Source organism: Haliaeetus albicilla, chromosome 17 (assembly GCF_947461875.1).
Source record: "Haliaeetus albicilla chromosome 17, bHalAlb1.1, whole genome shotgun sequence".
Taxonomy (NCBI): Eukaryota; Metazoa; Chordata; class Aves; order Accipitriformes; family Accipitridae; genus Haliaeetus; species Haliaeetus albicilla.
In genome coordinates this window covers 20,508,033-20,529,103 of record NC_091499.1, presented here as the reverse complement: position 1 = coordinate 20,529,103, position 21,071 = coordinate 20,508,033, and the positions used below count along the sequence as shown (strand labels likewise).

At 41.4% G+C, this 21,071-nt stretch overlaps 1 protein-coding gene across 4 annotated transcripts in view; it reads right to left on the bottom strand.

Annotated features, from left to right (window-relative positions):
* Positions 1–21,071, bottom strand: part of PRDM1 (PR/SET domain 1) — a 103,163-nt gene that overhangs the window by 58,396 nt on the left and 23,696 nt on the right. Inside the window, exon 4 of one of the 4 annotated variants that reach the window (XM_069804964.1) lies at positions 3,978–4,050. The exons of 2 other annotated variants lie outside the window; for them this stretch is intronic. The gene's annotated coding sequence lies outside the window, so the exon portion shown is untranslated. Of the gene's footprint in view, positions 1–3,977; positions 4,051–6,772; positions 6,898–21,071 lie in introns of those variants that run through there. One more of the 4 variants, XM_069804963.1, reaches the window with a different exon arrangement.

Here is a 21,071-nt window from a genome sequence, read left to right as displayed (position 1 = left end):
GTGTAATACATTCCCTTGCGAAAAGGTCTCATCATGGGTGGATCCTTGCGCCAGCATGAAGACAATACAAGATCAGGATCAAAGAAGCCCTTGGCAGGTAGGGGAAAATATGTCTACACATCTAAACTTAGGCTTAGATAGCAGAGAAGGCAAAATATTACTTTATTTCAAAAAAGACAAATATATTGGCTAGTGGCTTATTTTCTTAGGTATTTGTCTGCCCTACCCTTATGACCCTGAATCATTCCAGAAAGCATGCTTCTCCAGTGGTAAGATCCTAAACTGACCAAACATACCCTTTTTACTGCAGGCTCACTGTTCAAACTAAAGCTACCTTGCCTGTTTCAAGGATACCGGTATCAATTCAACTGACACGGCCAGAAAATATTGGGAAGCTGCAAGACAGGAAAAGTATCTGCAGATGAAACTTATGTTCTATTTCTTCCAACAATGCATCTCTATCATTTCACTGGCAAAAAGGGTGGTCAAGCCCAAGTACTAAAATTGAATACATACTGCTGAACTGTAGAAAGATGCTTTCATTATGTGTGTGCCCATGCAACTGGAACTGGATGCCCCAGATGACTTCCACCCTCGGAGAAAATGGCCCATTAGCATTTTGCCAGGAGAAGGGCCTTTTCACAAATGAAGACCAAACGTGTGTCCCTGGCAGGTCTTCTGTTGGCAAGTCTTTCATGTCAGCTGCTGCTGCTGCTGCTCTTCCTTCAGGAACTGCTGTTCCTCTGTAGCTGGGGTCACTGTTTTCGTCTACCTTTTGATTTCCAGCAAACAGGAATGCTGTTTAATCTTTGCAATTCCTAACTTACACATATGCTTAACTTCATGCACTGTGAATGGTTCCACTGAAGCCTGAATACATAAAGCTAAAACATATGCCTAAGCGCCTGCAGGATTGGGGCGTAAAAACCTGAGCATTTACTAGCTATTACCCTTTTGATGGATCCATCCCACAATAACAATGGATAAAAGTGTTTATAAAAAAAGCTTTGAAGATGAGAGATACTCTGTAAGTACACATGTGGGGTAGGGGAAGCGGAAAGGGCTAGCGACGCAGATTGCATTGGCTGCCCTGATGTTTGCCATAGAAACCACACATCATTATTATTAGCAGCAGTAGGATTAAGAAGCCTACGTGGTTGAGGTAGTTCCTCACATTTAGGACGGGCACAGCCAGATAGCACCGGCTGCCGTTCCTCAGCTCCCACCTCAGCCCCACGCAGACACACCGGTGGTTCCTTGGAAGGCTCTGCTGCGGCAATACCCACGCTCACCATCAACATGCACAGCCAACCCTGTCAACGTGGCCTTTGTCTCTCTCCTGCCCGTGCGGCAGTGGTCATGGCCAACGGCTAAGACAGAGGATGGCGAAGGGATGAAAAATGTTTAATCTGTATTCCCGTTGTCAGAAGGGCAGGAAAGGTCACCCGGCGCTCCCCTTCAATCACACGCAGAGCCAGGTACCTGCCGTCCCCTCCTGAGCTGCCAGGGCTGTGGAGGTATAAAATATTTTCTAACAAAAAGAAACTGGATCACTTGCCTGGGGGAGCCGTAACATTTATGCCGATGACAATGAAAGACGGCTTTGATCACTGCGTCGGCCATACGTCTCTGATTGCAGACGGCAAGTCCACCTCAACACAGTTACACCGCATGTACCGGCCTCCTTCCTCCCGCCAGGCTGGATGTCAGGCTAATCAGTTTGATCTGACAGATTTTAATTAAATTAATTAAGACCTTTCTGAATGGACTTGATTAGTGCTCCACAGAGGAATCCCTTGTGAAAAGAAATGCTGTCAGGAAAGGCACTAATATTTTTCTCCTCTCACAATGAGAAGTTTCTTGGGTTGTTATTGGGTCTTTTACATCATTAATAAAAGTACTTTATAAATACATAGTGTATGATGGTTTTTGAAGCTTGACACCCAATTATATTATATTAACAATAGCCTTCTACAAATAAACAGATTTTCATGTCCTCCTCCAAGCAATTTTGTTACTCTGCAGTTACTGCCAACTTCAGCATTTCCAATACAAACACTTACACTGATTTAAACAGAAATACGCAAAATCAAGATGCAAAACAATCCTGATCACTTCCAATCAACCTTCTCGGAGTGGCTTCTTCTACAAATATTGGAAACTCAGCATGTGTAGAAATGCGGTGTTGTTGCCAACACTGTGAGAGGCCACCTTGTTCCCCACATTGGTTTGTGCAAGAACAAAGACCATTTTTGTTCCACAGGACTTGACTGAGATTGTGTTGGCATCATATTGAAAGGGTTCAACACGGACAACCCCCCGCCCTTGTCGGCACAGATGCAACAGCACAACTGAGTTAGAAGGCATCATCTTGCTTCCCGTACCACATTTGTGATCTGCAAAAGCGCTGAAGCTGGAAATCCCCTGGTGCTGGTAAATGACAAGTGGTCACAGTCAAACTGTCCACAAGAGATGTCCCACCACCCAAGACAGGCACAGCTAGTGCAAGCTAAGTAGCAGCTAGTAATGACCACTGCTGTAACAGAGCTAGTAAAATGGATATGTGCTTCAGAAGCCTATTAAAAAGTGCCATGAAATCCTAAGTTTGCAAATAGAAAAGCTTGTTGTACTGTATTTACAGTAAGAGCATCCTTGACTAGATGGTAACCACAAAAATGCAGGTAATTCTTATAGCTAGTTTAAATTAAATGTACTTTAAAAAAATAAACTCCCCTCTAAATCTTTAGTTTTTCCTCGTATACCAGGCAGAATGTGGACCCCTCTACCCATTTTTCCTATCTCCTGTTTCTCCCCACTTCACAGGTTTAATGTAATAGTAAATGAAGCTTCCCAAGAGTTGCAAAGGATTTTGAATTCAACCTGAGAGGAAGTACCAGCGACCTTGTTGTGACTGAAAGGATGCTAAGAGCTCAGGTGCTGAAAAACCACTACTTCATCTACCAACACTTCCTTTTCCTCTGAAGCCAGAGTGGTCATTTGGAACACTTGATCTTCAAGTGTCAGATGATGGTAAGCCCTACAAATTTTTTTCTGACACAGGCTGAACAGGGGGAGGGAACTCTGAGGTGGGAAGATACTGCATTTGAAATGGAAGTCAAAATGAAGGGCTGGGGAAGCAATAGGAAAAGGATAGAAAAAGGAGGCAAAAAGGGTGGAGCAATAAGCTAGAGAGAGACAATTAAGACACGAGGTACTCTGAGGGAGAGAGTGAATGAGATAAAACAAGAGGTAAAGCTGATGTCCTCCAAAGAAAGAAAAGACCCTGAAAAAGAGAAAATAGTGTTAACAGGCACTTACTTTATTAAATAAGAAAGAGGAAAGAAGAAAAAGAAAAGGCCATTGTAATTTTTATTCCATGCCCCTCTCTTTGTATTTTTTTCAATGTATCTGTTTTACTACACATGTCACAAGAAAACCCTGTGTTTTGCTAAGTCAGCACCCACTTACTATAGTGTTTCAATAAACAATAGCTATTCTAGTTTATCTGCTGGTTAGTCTGAATCCAGCAGACTCAAATGCACTTTCTGGTGCTATTTGGATTAAAGTCTCATGGTTTTCCGAAGTTCACATTCATTTGTTCTGAGCTTGCACCAGTAACTAAAGTCTTCTCATAGTACTGAGATTAGATTTACATGTCAATGCACAAATTCCACTCTCAAAAACATACCTGGTTGTAGCATCTGTTGCAGTTTTATTCTCACGACCACACTCAGATAAGAAATATAAATTGGCTAGAGTGTAATTCTGTCTAGTAATTCCAACAGAAACATCTATTTTGAGGCTTTTGGGGCTATTTTATAAATGCTTCAAGGAAAGAAGGCAGATAAACAAAGAGGGATAGATTTGCCTTTGCAGGAAACAAGAAAGGGCTTTGTTTAATAAATTATACAAAGCAAAAGAGGTTGCAATAAAAAAGACACATCCAGGAAGAAAAAAAAGAATTCAGTACAACTGACCTTCAAGTTCCCTCTACTCTTTCATTAACTGTCCACTGAGGTGATCCCTGGCCAAATACGGGCAATTCAGAGCCTGTCATAGAATTACAAGATGAATTAGGGACTGCTGCCACAAATTTACAGCTACCAAGGCCTCTGCTGATTAAATTTTCCCAGACTTGAAAGTAATTTCACTGGAAACACTCTTAATGTGGCCCCAAGATCAGCATCACGACAAATGAGGAAGGGGGATAACACTTTTCCCTTCCAATTATCAGGTGATTTTTTCTCCTGTGTGATTTGTAAGCAAATAGACATTATTTAAGCCAGCGTGCCGTGAAAGTGCCAGATCTAACATGGATTGTTTGCATCCTAAAAAAACTTCCCAGAAAAATCTCAGTTTTCAATTCCCTTAAGGAAAGGTGACTCCTGTATTTTCTTTTAACTTCTGACTTGCAGAGCTTATTAAATAACTTCAGTTATCACACTAAAGGATTACTGACGCACCATGAAATCAATTGAAAAGCTAATGTAGTTGAAACTGTACACAGATATGCTCACTACAGGTGAATAAATTCACATGCATGAGTAGTGTCGCTGTACTCAGTGGCATAACTCATGTGCATAACTATTTGCAAAACCAGGGCCTCAGATTGTAAACTCACTGAAGCAGAAACCAGATCTTATCTGCCTGTAAAGCACCTGGCAGTGCACCTATCTTTGCCACTACATAAATTAATTATCATTAGCATCTGAATTTTGTCTGCTCCAGCATTCTCCCCTAACCTCAAACACCAAGTTTCTTCCCAGAGCAGCGTTTGTGCACAGTGGATAATAATACGTACATGGGTATTTAACTATTCTGGGATTTAATGTAGAGTTGTTTCAAAAATTTCAATACAAGATAAACATATGTAAGACATCTGAAAACCTTCTAAGGTCCGAGGTCTGGGTGGGGTAAGGGAAAACTTTAAAGGTAAAAAATATACTGCATTGAAATCCTGAAACACTTTGACCTTTAAATGGAACCTTCCTCCCCCCCTGAGGTTTAAGATAAGTTCAGCAAACAAAATTTCACCCTGGGTTTGACACATAATCTGCTAAATTACTGAAGAAATAAACAAACACTTTTTCCTTTAAAAAATCTCAACATAATTTTAGGGCAAAGACAGACCCTGCTTCTTATACGTACTGGTGATGGTTTCTACATACAAGCTTACATACAAGGTAAAGCACTCTTAAGATTTTAACAGGAAATATAAACTTAGAAAGACAGAAATAGTTGTGAAATAGCAGCTCGAACTCTGAACTCTGAACAAGATGACTTTTGGTCATCTGAAGAAAAGAATAGCCATCTTCCTTAATCATTTCAGGCTGATTGCTTCAGTTTGATAATCTCACATTTCCATAGGTTTTTACTGCTGAACCTACAGAAATAGGGAGGGGGGACGGGAGAGGATGGGACTGCAAGTGCCGGTCCTCAGCTAACATTTTTAAAAAGTTCTCCAGTTTTTCATTCAGAATGCTAGCTGATTTAATCTCCAATGGCAAAAAACCAACCATGAGCAAGTAAGTCAAAAGGAAAAAAAAAGAAATCTAGTGGTATACAGTTCTTTTTTTTCCCCTCAGGAAAAAAAAACCATATTTGAAGGGAACATTTCCATGTTTGATGATTTGCTGTTAAGCAAATCTTACTTATCAAGACAGCAGATAGCTTTGATGCATTTATGGGAATTCAGTGCCATTCTTTTTCTGCCTCTGCTTTCTCTTCTGAGGTCTAGCCCTTGCTAGTGGACTTTTTAGACAGCTCCTTCAAGACACATAAAATACTCCAGTGAATAGTGAAAACTACTATGTGTTCACCAGACCAAAACTAAACTGAAATAGAGAAAAATAAACAACAACAGTCAAAAATAAGAAATAGGAGTAAACTCTTCACTCATTCGTTTAGGTAAGACAGAAATCCTACTTACTAATCACATGCCTGCAAGACATAAATTTTAACTGTACTCACAAAGACTCTGATTAAATTACATAGTACACAAAAAGACTGACTCATTAAAATGAAGGGGGGGGAAGCACATTGTTTTTCATTCTTGTCTGAGACCTACTTGGATATGTATGCACACAAGAACTCTTTACCTGCTACCTTATAACACCACTGTCTAAAAGCTATTTTTCTTTTACTGTTCCATAAATCACAAAAGCTCCACAAGTCAGTTTCTGGTAACACATCTTTCTTCAAATTCTTAGCTGGGTCTGTAAAAAAAAACACTTGATGAAGTTTTATTTGTGTTTACCATTTCTGTAGGCAGTGTGATGCCAAGTTCTAAAGTGTAGGGCTATACTACTACTTCTTAAGCTTTAAGTCAAAGCAAGCAGCATGTTTTTCAAGTCTATGATAAAAAAGAAGGGAATGTCAGGTTAAATCTGCCACAAAAAGAATTACAGAAATAACTAAATTAAAATACAAACAATGACAATGAAATCTAACCTACTCTGAATCTTCACCTCTCTCCCAGCTTGTGCCATGTAACAGAAAACTTGAGTACACTCACAATATCCCACCCCAGAGAGACGAGTCTCTCTTCACACAACACACACCACTTTGTGTCTAATAACTAGGTACATTAAAAAAAAAAAGTAATTTAACTCAGAAGAGTGACAAAAAGTACAACTGATACTTGAGTACATCAGCACTTCTTTAAGTTGTACATCATCTTGGGGGCTGCGTCCACCTCGAGAAGTAAGCCTTGGTGGCAGCTACTTACTCACAGCTCTTTCTTCGGCTGGAAAACACAAAGTGGAAACCTCACCTTGGATATAGGTCAGAACATAAGGTGCATCTGCTGGCCAGTGCCTAGGGCAGGCGTGAACACGGGCTGGCCGACCGCTTTCACACTGAGACCCGCGCCAGCAGTTCAGAGTCTTTATGAAGTGGGAAAGTAGAGCAGAAGCTAAGAGAGTACATCTTTTAAGCAGGATATTTAGGAGCCTCTGCAATCCCTTTACCAGACACACAAATGCAACCTGGCTGCTTTTTTTTTTTCCCCCACCACTCTAAAAATACTAACCCTTCTCCTGAACTACTTGGAAAGGGCTTGCGAAGGGGTGGAGTAAGGGAAATCAGTGCAGCAAGTCACCTTTCAGCCACCTATGACATCAGCCTGCTGCCCTGATTCCTTCATTAATACCTTTGAGCTGAAAACAATGGGCCTGCCATTAAGCACCACACAGTTCGAGATAAGAAAGCCCTAAGCAGATAATAATGGTGCATTTAGCTGGATTTCAAACATTCAGCTGCTTAATCATTTCTTCCTCACTGCATGCTACCCAAACACACGGGGAATGCTTTGGATGCCTTGGGCTAAGGAAGAAGGAGCTGGGGTGTGGGGAAGAGGAGGGACAGAGCGCAGCCAGAGGACGGGGATTGCGGGGGAGAGGGGGATTTCATTGGCAATCCTCTCCCTGGGAAATGAAAACATTTCTTAATTGCCATTAGGGAAATAGGTTAAATACAGGCTTGGTAAGCTGCTAAGGGCTGGCTAACAGATTAGAGCGGATGGCTGTTGAAGTATACTCATTTCCATTATATGACAGAGCAGGGAATTTTTATTTTCTTAATAGTCTTCAACGACTGTTCCTGTCAGGCACTGGGTGTGAAACTGCTAGTTAGATTTTAACTAGTCACCTTCCAGCTGACGAAACGAGGCCAAATTCGCTGGCCCTGAAGCGACTGCTTTACTGCTTCATCCAAGGAAATAAAAACTGCAGGACATGCTGCCCAGGAAGGTATTGTAACGTCTGCCTGCTTTGCTCACGCGAAATAACAGTAAGTAATTGCAGAATCAGAGAAACTAAAGACACGATGCAGCATACCTGCCACACCAGGAAAGGAGAGGAAAAAAAGCATCTCAGGATCCCCAAACGCTGAACAGACTCGCGGACTGAGCTTGGGCTTAACAGCAGTCCTGCCAGGGCTGGGGAACTCCTCACCTCTGAAACCTTGGGGCCCATGCGGGTGGGAGCACGGCCAACCTACGGAACTCAAATGCCCACCGCCCGTCTGCTAAGATCGTCAAAGCCCTCTCCTTCCCCACGTTCACCCAAGGCACCTCCTTCTGGTGGGTGCCCTTCCTCTTCACCTGTAGGTTCCTCAAAAGCCCCACCTCCAGCCTACAAAGAGGATGGTAAAAAAAGTTTCCAGCCAATTGAGCAGGAGCAAACAGAAACCAAGTTTCCCTCTAAATGAGCACAGTCTTACTCATCCACAAAACTTAAAAAGTGGCTACAAGCAGTACACGCTGCAAAGCTGAGACACCATCCCGTAATCCTTGGTCATGCAAAACTCCCTGGGGCACGAGTGGGAGTTTTATCTGAGTAAGGTCTGAGTTTTTTGAGGAAAGAAAGCCTTTGTTCTGGGGCTCCCTGAAGCCAATATACTGAACTATGCAAACGATCATGGATTGGCAGGTAAAGTCAACAGGGGGTCATTTGAAGAACAAGTTTCTAGCAGCAATGCTGGTTTAAAGCAGTTGCTGCCACCCCCCTTCTTTCTACCTGCAGACACATTTACCTTCCCCCACCCCAGTCTTCCCCAATGATAAAGACAGAAGCATTTGTACAGCTGTGTGCAAAATGGATCAAGGAACTGCTTGGGACGTAAACTACCCTGGCTGGGCGCTCTTCCACGAGCTTTAACTTACGGTCATAAACAACTCTGAGGCAGGGAATGCTATGGCCATGATTTAATAAACAAGGAACAGGGACACACAGGCTACAGCCACGGCTGCAACAATTCTACAGCCCTGCAGATTACTCACCCAGAGGGGCCTATGTCCACCCTACCAGCATCTTTTAGCCTCTACAACAAGGCTGCATCCAAGCCACCTACCAGCAAGCACCCCTGGTCTGTCTTTAATACCTGAACTGTGCCCAGGAATTGTCCAAAAAAGTGTTGGCCGAGTCACGCCAAACTGCTAGCAACCATCCCCACCAGTTAGCAGTATAGATTTCCAGCACCTAGGGCTCCTGTGCCCAAGTAGGCTAGCATCATTAACCCAGAGGCTCAGAGAATTTGTCTCCTCAGGGAACAGAGAGCAGCCTAGAGTGATCTCCACCATCTTTTGATATGTCCGGTCTGTATCCATCTGCATCATCGGACTTAACGCATTTTAAAATCTGCTGCTAAGTCTTGGTTTCATCTGACTAAATGTAAACTTCTCCACTGCAGGTGTCTGAAAGAGATTGATAAACATGTTGTAAATGTGGGCTGCTTTTCTCCATGGACAGTAAAGGGACCTCTGAGAGAAATGACTCAAAGTCAGGCACGTGAAGCTGGGTGAAAAATAAGCCACACCAGCTCCCTGCCCAGAATCACACTGGAGCCAAAGGGAGACCATGAAATTCAGTTCAGATGTTCTCTCTTCTAAGTCAATATGCTTGCCACAAGATGAGACTTAAGGCGTGCCTACCTGTGTGTGTATAGACAGGTACAAGATCACTGTGAAACAACCACCACATGGGTAACAAATGCTGTTGAAGGGTGTTTGCTCAGCTGTTCTGCTATCACAGACTCAGCCAGCATGAGCAAAAAGCCCATTCATTTACATAGCACTAGCCTGTGTTTTTCACTTGGCTAGTAATTCCATGCACTTCATTTGCATAGAGTGTATTTCCTAAGAATGCACTGGGTCTTGATCTGAAGTCAACAAGAAATGGAAAATCCAGAACTTTCCTTGGTTCTTGCTTCCCTTTATCACCTCTCATTCGGACATGTTTGCCTGCTTCCAGTACACATAAAGCATCTGTGAACCGACATAAATCCCTGGGCTATGGATAGGTATTCTTCCTGGATGATCCAACAACTGACAGGAATATATAGAGGGCAACTAGGGAACCAAAGTTACAGTATGCTTGTTTTAAAGAGCCTGGGACAGATCCTTTGCATCTGCCAATCACTTCAGGTCAGAAGTTTGTATGCATGTTTTTCCTGTGACCACATACTTAGCCACAGCCAATCTAAACTAGCCACAGCACTGCCAGAAAGACAACTGAGTAACAAAAGTATGCTTTTGCATGGTGGCTGCACGATACCCTCAGCAGCTGAATGCCGCCACTCTGGCTGGGTGTTAGAAACACTGACTTAGGTCCATGGAAATCAGTGGTGATGCACCGAGTTAGACAAGCCGAGAATGTGCCTTTTGTATGAACTTCTGTAATAACACTGAAATCTCTTTTTTAAAAAAGAATTATTAATACAGTGTTCATTTATGCTGTGTTTCCTTTTTTGGTAGAGAGAGAACAGCGGGGAAATAAGAGAGATGTCTACTGTTATCTCAGCCTTCTTGTCAAGACTGATTTTTTTTCCAGCACAGGTACAGTTCAAGACTGTGTACCCTTTAAACTATTTACATCTGGACATGCAAGCATACGCCTTACATGCAAGTGTAAGCCTTTTCAAACACATGACTGTGCTATGGTTCAACCCTTTTTAGCAAACAGCATGCATTTGTTCATGTTCAAGACCATCTGAGTACCTCTGAAAGGCACAACGTGCTAAGCCAGCACAATCCTGGTTCCCAATTAAGAAAAAAGATGCTGTTCTAAATGTAATAGAAGGTCAGTTAATGTGGTTTTTCTGTCATTAAGGAAAGGAGGGGTACTGTTTTGAAGTACTAGTACAGTGGCAAAGCAGTGGACACACTGTGCTTTACATCAAGTACTTTCCTTGACAACATAAGTAGTATACAGATAAATTGGCTCTTTCTGCAAGTTACGACAAGTCCAATTACTCTGAACCCTATCTTTGGTTTAAGGCACTCGAATTCTCATTCCATAAACCCTCTAGCATGCACATTCCTGTAATAGAACAAATTCCTTTTCCCTGCTTATTGCATAAACATTTATACTATATTTAAATATAGAAATAATGTATCTATATTAATGAAGCCTTCAGAGTAGTATCATGACATCAGATGGTTAGCCTTTGATGGCATAAAATTAGTAAGGTCAGTGGAAGAAGCAGCTTTATGGCAAGGATGGGGACTGTTGCTGCAAACAGGGCTCCTGATTCCTATATACTAAATACAAATAACTCAGGACTTTTTCCCCCAATTTTTTTTTCTTCTTTTTTTTTTTTTTTTTTTTTTTACATATTACATATCTAAAGAGAGCATCTCTATTACAATATCATATTCTACAAGAAGGAAAATTAATCTCATTAGCCATTCTGGAATCCTCCACGTTATGAATTAAATCTCAAACCACACTTGGCAAACCAAAAACGCTTTGAGGAATCCCGGACATGTAGTTGGACAGAAGTCTACTTATAATTACGTAAATATGTTGTGCTGAGAAATAAGTTGCTTGTGAATTAACTATTAAGGACAGACCATTTTTCATCAAGATGTTACTTGCATCCAGTAGCTTTACACCAAAGCAAAATGAGGAACAAATGAACCACATTCTACAATGGGTGAAAATCATCTTCTGAACTACACTAGAGCAGCTCCACTGCAGCCCAGTACAGACACAATAGCAAGAAACTGAAACTAGATGAAGTCATGGACAAATAAAATGGAATTTTAAAGATTAAGTTTTATTTTAAATAAATAATAACAGTGAACAACCTGACATGGGGGGGGGTGTGTGTTCTGCATTCCTTAAATCAAGATTAGATGGCTTCCTAAAAACAAGCTTTAGCACATTCATTTAGGACATGAGATCTGTGCAGGAATAACTGGGTGAATTTCTATAACTGATGTTCTGCTGAAGATAAAACTACCTGATCATAACAAATTTAGGCTTTAAATTCTATAAACTTGGGAATGTGACCCACTATTACTTGCGATGTGACAAAAGAGCTGCCTCAACTATTTATTAGAAAAGGAAAATTAATTTTAAAGACTATTAACTGAGCTTTTCATTATCCAAGTACATTTTTTTTTGCTGTCACCCGCCTCTCCCCCCTTTTATTCAAAACACAAATATACAAGCCTATTTGAAGACGAGACCAAATTAATGTGGGACTGACTTTGTACATGAAAGGAAAAGAAGCCTGAGTTCCTATAAACCTTTCAAACTTTCATTTCACCTCCCTTCCCAGTTTGCACGGAGGAGTCTACTTTACAACTTTATCCATGTAATGGTCCTGCAGACCGCTTCTTCATGCCAAAATTTCTCTTTGAAGTTTGCTCTCCCATTAGTGTTTCAGTGTAGGTATTCAAACTGATCGCGCAAGCACAGCAGAACTCCAGAACTGTCCACGTTCTGTTGAATACAGTTGTTTCATGTCGCCTGTGATTTACAGTCTTAATTAATGCTCAAAAGAAGAAGAGCACATCTTTGGTGGAGCGTCCCCCCTCCACCCACACGCATACCCCCCTCGTCCCTTTTTTTTTTTTTGGTACAAACCAGCGCTCTCAGGGTTTTGTTGGACATTGTGCAGGATGGCTTTGCCAAGCAGAATGGAACACACTTAATACTTTTCCTTTATAACCTTTGCAATAAATCAGCTACCACTCCACTTGCACGAGAACGGCCATTAGTGTCCTGTCCCCTCCCCCAGCACTTCCCGAATTTTAAACAAAGTAGGAATAAACTGAAGCTGAGCAGAGCCAGCGAGCCCAGTAAATCAGTTTAATGAGAACTGAATCACTCGTATGAAGTCCACTACTGAACAAATAAGGTGGACAGGAGAGGCTGAGCTTTCTATGGAGGTACTGGGGATGGGGAAGCAGGAAAGCAGTGCTCACATACTTGATCTTCAGCAGTGACGCATGTCTGTTGTGAACACTCTGTTCTTTAAAATCACATTTGCTGCAGCTTGCTGCTGCAATTCATTGTTTAGATTTGGCTGTTTCCTCTCCTGTTTGTGGTTTTGTTCCTCCATGTTTTCCCACAAAAGTGGAGTTTTCTGTTTACCCATTTTCACCACATCTCCTCTGAGATTCACTTTGACTCTTCATTTATGCTTCTCAGGTCTCCCCTATTTCCACATTTACTATAAGTGAACATATCTACACATAAATGCACATACTACTGTTCTGTTCAAAAGCTAGAAAGCAAATAATCCTGTATTTGCAGGAATGCAGAGTATCCAAGAAACCACATCAAATTTTGTGCATGACAGCATGTAGAGTCTGGGCATTCAGCATTAGAAAGGTCTTCTCAAAAGTGTAAACACCCTACCTCCCTCACCCCCGCAAAAAAACCCCAACCCAACGCAACCCAAAGTACACTGGTTCAACCATTTCTTCAAACCAGAGGCAGTAGCTTGCACAAGTGAGGCCAAGTATGGCTTTTCTTGGTCCAAGGGGACTAAGAGGCGTTTTACCTCCCACACATCAGTCCCCATCTTGGTCCCACAGCTTCTTGTTTGCTCAGTCTCATGCACTCAGAAGAAGGAGCTGGTAAGATGTACTGATGAGCGAAATCAGGAATTACATGTATGTCCCCTTCACACAGCGCTGCACTGTTGTCGTACTCCAGCCACAAAAACTGACAGACAAGGGAGGGCATGGCCCAGACGTTCAGATCACCTCTGTCTCTTCCTCGGGACTGCCCAGCCTCCTTCACCTGGGACTCAGTAAACAACCTCATCCTATCTCAGGTGCCCCGACCCCAGCTATAACCCTTCTCTACCTGAAACAGTCATCCCTTTTCAAAATTAAGGGCCGAAATATGGATCACCTTTTCTCTTTTGCCTTCTTACCTCCTCTAGAAGGAGCAACCAGAGCCCACTTGTGAGATGCTGCTATCACATGAGTCCCAAAGTTTGGACCAAGACATATGCCTGTAGCGCTTATTTGTAAATCTGGTCCTGTTTCCAGAGCAATGCTGTCTTCACTGTGAGCCTAACAGAAGAGTGGAATTTGATTCACCTCTCTGAAACACTTAAACGTCATATAGCCGTGCTTTTAATCCTAGCAGGCTGGTCAACGAAACCTACTAGAGTATCCTGTGCTGCTTCTCTGCCAGTGATCTGCATCTTCTCAGATGCACTATTGCCTGGTCTTCTGGTGGACCCAAAAATTTCAGTCTCTATTGAATTTCCAGACTTGTCAATAGGAAAACCTATTATTACAGACACCCCTCCACCATCTCCATAGCTTCTGGGAAAAGACAATTAATTAGAGCTGCGAATTGGAGAGACAGACAGAGCCCACTTTGCACCCTCTTGCTCCCTGCTTTCTCCTTTCTCAGTACCAAGGAGAGAAGAGGACACACCTGGAGGTGCCAACCTGTCCTGGGAGATGAAGAACCTCTGCCGCTGCAGGCACAGCAGAGACTATTCTGTGCTGTTGAGGGCAGCAGGTGCTCCTTAAGAGTTTATGAACACAATATTTAAGGATGTTAAAATTATATTTATCAGATGAGGTGAAGAACAGAATGTATTTATTAGTTAGTCTGGAGACCCTGCTACCTACCATCAGCTTATGCTTGACCAGTGCTGTAAGCTCTTAAGAATTCTACCGTGAGTCTTACAAGACAGGGTTTTTTTAAAGCCTTGTATTAAAAAATCATGTGATTTTGGGGGCATCTCAGCCTTCATGAGAAAAAGAAATTAAGTGTCTAGTCTTTTTGGTGACAAAGAAAAGCCAGAAACTGAAATCTAATAGCACCAAACCCAGAAGGCTAATTAAAGAACTCAAAATATACTTTCATAACCTGCAACTTTTAAGCCAACTTCATGACCTTAGAGCCTGACTTACAGTTCTTGGAAGCTGGGGTTTGATTATATTACAAGTGATAATCTAAAGACCCCATATTCTCTGCACTGATTTAAATTTTTTTCTTGGTTTTTCTGCAGGTGAAATATTCTGTCTTGATAACCTAACTCATCATAAACTCCTTTCTCCAACCTCTAGACCAATGCTTTGCTCTTCATTGCATTTAGCAACTCTCTTCCAGTGAAGTCTGTGGTTTTCTGACAAAGCAAGCGCACTGTGTCCATTCTTCTCAGCTAAAAAACCCCAAACCCAAATGATTAAAAAAAAGGATGCAAAGCAAATGATACTAACAAATAAGCATTTTCAAGCTTCTGTTCTGCAAAAGCACATTGAAGAACTCAATACATGGTGCATCAATTAGGACAAACGTTGAATTTTTCTTTCAGTCCCCGCTGTTCTCTCTGTCTCTTCTTCTGTGTCACTGGTATTTAAACTACCTGGGATGACTTATGGATTCAGATAATCCAACAAACTGAGCAGTTAAGGAAAACAAAAAAAGGAAATGAAAAGCATTGGAAGTTCTTGGCACAGCTAATTCACTCCTCATTCTAAATGGTTACATATATCTCAAATCTTTATAAAAAGAGAGAATAAAAGATACTACATTCAAAGTAGAATAATAAGAGAGTCCATAAATTACAGTTCCAAATAGTTTGGAAAAGAGAAGGAGATTTCACTGGAAAGCAACTGAAGGTTGTTCTTTTCTTTCTCCTCTCACCAAAACTTTGCAGGCATCTGTAAAACAGGAATCTATAAGTGATTTATTGTAACAGACCATCATTCTGGTCATAGCCACCAATGGGCCAGATCCAAAGCCCTCTGTAATGTGAGTCTCCCTGTTGATTTCACGGCTTTGGATCGAGACCAATGTTTGTGCATTTCTTTCAAGGAGCAATTTTTCCAAATAAGCCGGGGTTTATTTGGAATTATTCCAAGGGCTACGTGACACTTTCAAGAGTTTATATTCATCCAAGTGACTTTGAGGAGCCAGTTCTCTGTTTTTTTACATGGAAAAAGCTTGGGGGAGGAGAGGAGGGAAAGAGCAGCATTGTACCAGTCCATCTAGGCTTTTCTAGATCCTTCTTCAGAAGGCGTCCCTCAGGTCTGGTGGCACAGGCAGGGCAGGCAGCAGCACACAATCCCATCCCATCCCATCCCGTCAGTCTTTCCTGAGGAGCAACCACAACCTACTGAAGCAGTTGTGCCCAGGAGGGGTTACAAGGATGGAATTAGTCGCGCTGCCCTCCCTAGACATTTTTAGGGCTGGGGACTTGGCTAGCGCTACACTCGCTTCACGTGTCCAGAGTGGGGCAAGTGGGAGTTTGCCTGCCACAGAGTGTCCTCCCTGGTGGGGTGAGCCCAGCATCTTGCTGTCCTTTCTGCCTACAGGCTGATGTAGGGAACACCCAGCACTGGGGGCACTGGTTTAGTATGGTGGTCCTGAACTACCAGCGCAGCTCCCTGGGCACTGTACTTCTCCAGAGCTGCAAGTCATCCACTCTTCCAGTTGGCTTCTGGTGCCCAGTTTTTCAAAAGTGCTGAGTGGCTTAGGCAGGACCGGTCCTATGGCTGCTGTAGCTCACATGGTAGGCTGAACCAGCCCGCAGCCGCTGCCAAGGGAGGAAGAGGAGGGAGGGGAGGAAGAAAGGTGACATGACATCTCCCCGGTCTTTCACTTCCCCTGCGTGCCAGGACATCAGAGGCTCAGAGCATCCACTGTGGAGCACGCTGTCTCAGCACAGAAAAACTCTTATAACTGCGTTTTGATCAGTTATCTCCCTCTTTACTGGAAATAAGGACCACCACATGTCTCACCATCTTCAGAAGAAATATAAAGGGCTAAAGTCATTACATTTGCCTCCCCACAACAATATCAAAGCAATCTGGTAACTGCTCTAAAGCATGAACAAGCAAAAATGAAACACCCTTTCTCACAGTCACGGGGTGCAATTAGAGGTAAGGCTGAAGAACAGAAGTCCCACTGACTAACTGCGAACACGATTTTTTTAGTGCTTAGAAACCCTTGTGATATGTTTAAAATAAATACCCAGCTACAAAAATACTGTTAACATTAAAATTATGTGAAAAATTCCTTGGCAGACCTCCGGGATCTACCCAACCAACATTCAGTACCAGAGCACTTACAGATATATAATTAACACAGCTTGAACCATTCAGTACAAATGTTAAGCAGCCCAAAAATTTACAGTTTTACAGCAGTACTGCACAGATGGGGTAATACCATGATTTGTTACAGCAGCAGCCTGATAGAATAGCAGTGAAGACATCTTTATTTATTAAATCACTAACTTCTGCACTCCATTTTTCCTTCAGTGAACACAGAAAGGTATTCAGGCCCTTCAGTGCTGGAAGAGTATTCAGGTGGTCTTTAGGGCCAATATCCTGAGGTAGTTAGGTGCTTAACCTCCCTTGAAATCAAACAGTTTTGTTAGTATGTGAGGGACTATATTTTGACTCTTTAGCGGCTTTTTATAGTATTCATTTAAGAAACTTTCTGCCAAAAACTTAGCTACCCTGAGCAGAAAATACTGTGTCCATAAAAAATTAAAAACATCTCAATTCAACAGGAGCTGTTGTATAGACCTGCCCTTATTCACTTTGCGATTTTGACTGCCTCTTGCAAGCACTACTGTGAAAACTCAAAAGCACTTTTTCAAATGAAAGAAAATCAGAGTATCTAGTGTCGGCAAGCCTTGTAAAGTCCATACATGTTTACACTTGGCATCAGATTACACACATTTGACTTCTTGATTTAGTGTGTGCACTTGTGTTTTCCCTTCTTTTGTCAGAAATAAAATACAGCTATTCTTAAGAGAAGTCTTTGTTTTTAAAAAGACTTAATTTGTACTGTATGTTAGGAGAGTTCACTTTTTGCCCCACCCAGAGAGAAGCCTGATCCAAATACGGGGGGGTGGGGGGGGAGAAGCAAAACTCAGAAGAGGTTAATTTGGGTAACGGCGATGTCTGTCTGCAAGACGTAAAAAAGAGAAAGACAGAGAGAGAGGACAAACAGTGGAATCCTTGGACAGGTTGGTTTTTTTTTTTTGCTGCATCACAAAAGCAATTCTGCTGAAATCTTATTCGGAACATCGCCTGAGTAAAAAAGAGAAACACAGTTCTTAAATTATTTTGTACTTTCCATGTATAGAGGAACAGTCAGAACTGTATGGGGTTTTACGCCTTCTTAGTAGCCAGCTTATAAACAGCGTAGCTACCAGTCTTTCCATAGGAAAAACAATGTTCTGTGGATAATAATAACATAACTACTCCAGCTTCAGGGGCAAAGAAAGCCTTCTACCTAAATAACATGTGGTATCTGGCCATCTATTAAGTAACAGACAACTGGTAGGTAATAAAAATAATCAAAAAGAAACATTAGACCAGAGTCAGGAATTGGGGAACAGTCATACAACTGAAAAGTTTGCGCAAGTTGACCTTTCCCTCTCTTATTTCTGTCATTCTCCAAGAATAATATTACATTAAAATTAGATGAAATGGAGGGGTTTTTATTTGTACAATGTGTGTTAACAGGCCATCAAGTGGAACATTGATACATAAGCGTTTGTAGAATCAAACTCATAAAGATAGCAGTAGCCACAACAAAGCAATAAGTAAGTGAGACCTGAATTTTCAACATGTTGTTATGGATATTTATACACAGGAAAAGGAAACTCATCCAAATGTACAAATCAGGTCAAATAAAAACAGTTGTATGATTTCCAAGCTAATTCAGACATTAACCTATCATTGATCATTATGTAAATAACAAGCAAGTTAAATCAAACACCATTTATGCCTGTTAATAATTTGAGGGAAATCCATAATCCAAACCATTTTTTCCAAATGTAACAAAGCAGGTTTGCCTCAGAACATGGCTTGATGCCCTCTGCACACAGCCAACCTAAGATCTGCCCAAAATAAACCATTTATGAGCAAGCAAACAAACAAAACACTCTGTTATGAATCCTACTATCTCTCTAAATTGCCTATCTGACAAATGAGTATAACTTAGCTTTGCTGCCATGGGCAATCCTACTGAATGTTTGCAGAACTGGGGCCTTACTTATATTCCCCCTGTCATCTAAACACAATATATTAATCTAGAGGGGGAAAAAAAAAAAAAAGAAAATAATGCTTTGTATGTGCAATACATTGAACCCATATTTTTTTCCAAAGTGTGTTAAGCCCACCGCATTTCTCATACATTTCCTGCAGTACCTCATATAGAAATAAATAGTGCTTCTTACACATAGCTTCTTTCATAAATCTATCACAGCTCAGTATCAAATTAACAGTGACAGAGAAATGTATATTTTCTTACTTCTATGACACTTGAAGTTGGAGGCTGTGCTCTTCAGAGCTACTGTGAGTCCATGAAACAAATTCAGGCCCACATAAAAAACTTTCCTGACAATGCTGCAAGTGATAAACTATGAATTGCCTTTGCATGATTTTTGTATGTGCTGTGAAATTGCCGATAACTTAAAAATTCGCATTAATTCATGATCTTGCCTTGAAATCTCATGACTGAAAACAAAATTCAAGGTCTTAATACAAAACCACGTTAAAAATGTATTCTTCCTGATTGCAATTTTGCCATTTGTTCAGAGCCAGAACCTAGGACCAAATTTCTAAGAGAGAACACAGACATCACCTGAATACATTATTTGCAGAAACCCATGGAAAAGAAAACTTTGGAGTTTTGTTTTCAGCTGAGATGTGAAATATCCTCCTGAGAATTGGTATGAGGCAGCAATTTGGGACCTCTATGTTCAATTTGCAGAGTTATTATTTAGGCTCAGAGGCTACCACAATAAATAGCAGCCTTACACCTTCTCAGGAATTCTCTTTGTGTTGGTAGAAATCTCTGCTGGGGCAGTCACCCCTACGCTGGGGAAAGCTGTAGCTTTGTTATTCATCACTCTTTCCTCATCTAAGAGGTCTTAAACCAGTAGTATAGCATAGCATGCAAACAGCTTGTAGAAGCAGAGAAACCACATTTTAAATTATATATATTAGGGTTCATTTTAATGAGTTTCAAAGAATTTTTCCCATCCATTTTACTAGATTTTGGAAAATAAACTGTGTGACGTACTGCCGAAATCCAAAATAGGAAGGTAACTACGGTTGCCTTGTTTACATGAAGAACGTTTCTCTTTAGATTAGCAAAAGAGAAAATGGAATTTATTTTTTTATTGCTGATGTGCAATCATTTCAGCAACTGAACTGTGTGCTTGAATTTAGAGAGGCTGCTTGTCTGTTTTAATAACCATATTAATTATAGTTTTATGCTGAATTCTCTGGAAAGTAGAGATGTTACAACAGCAGAAGAGCACACTTCCTAAAGCGGCCTTCCTCATGGGGAATTTTGATTGCAGAGGCTGCTCACAGACCCTGGCACAAAATCCCAAACTACTTTAAAATTTTGTTTAAACATTTTCAAATGGAAGTGCACTAACTGGGACCTCCTGCAAACGTGGACCCAACTGCTTACAAACCAGAGCTGCCATGATACACATTCCTGTGGTGGCTACTGCTTGGCCAACACCAGGCATCATTCTGTAATCGAGCACTGTCTGAGATGGTTTGCCATTTTGGTCACAGCTTCTGCAAGGAAGCACCTTGGAAAGAGGAAGCTGTGTAAGTCAATGCGCACCAGGCGAGGATGAGTGTCTGTCTACCCTGCAGAAAACAACTCACGAGAAGCTCACTACCATCTACTTGGCACTTCTGCTGCTTGTGATACTACAGCGCTGCATGAGCTGACCACCTGTGAAGCTTTTTCGCTCATGTTTTTTCCCTTTTGACAATCTTAATTTTCCAATGTCTGTTGACATCTTTTTAAACTAAATAGCAAGGGTATTTCCAGTTTCTTTGTCATCAGGATACGAAGATGAAACTGCGTACGTGCGAGACCCTCCCCAAAAGCTCATATGCAATAGGTGCTGTAAGAAATAGCCCGTGTTTAAGCACTACAAGGGTCTGCAGGAGACACTATTTAAAAGCGTGCTATGTGTCTTGAGATTGTTCACCTATGGTTTCCAGTTAAGAGCTATAAGCTTTTTAAGTATTACAGCTTTCTATGCTGGGCGGGATGGAATAACTAGAATGCGAGATCTGAAAGTGTAACCAGAGAGCTTTGCACAATTGACACAGTGTTTGTGGTTCAGATATTAAATTACAATTTGATTAACCTACTTTGCAAAGTTCAGATGATAAATGCGACTTTGGTGAAATTATTTTGCTGGAAACAAAAACTTCTTTAGACTACTTAAAAGACATGAGGATGTTAAATACTGTTACTACAGTGATTTAATGAGTATTTGGTTTCACTGAGACACTGGAAAATCAAACAAGAGAG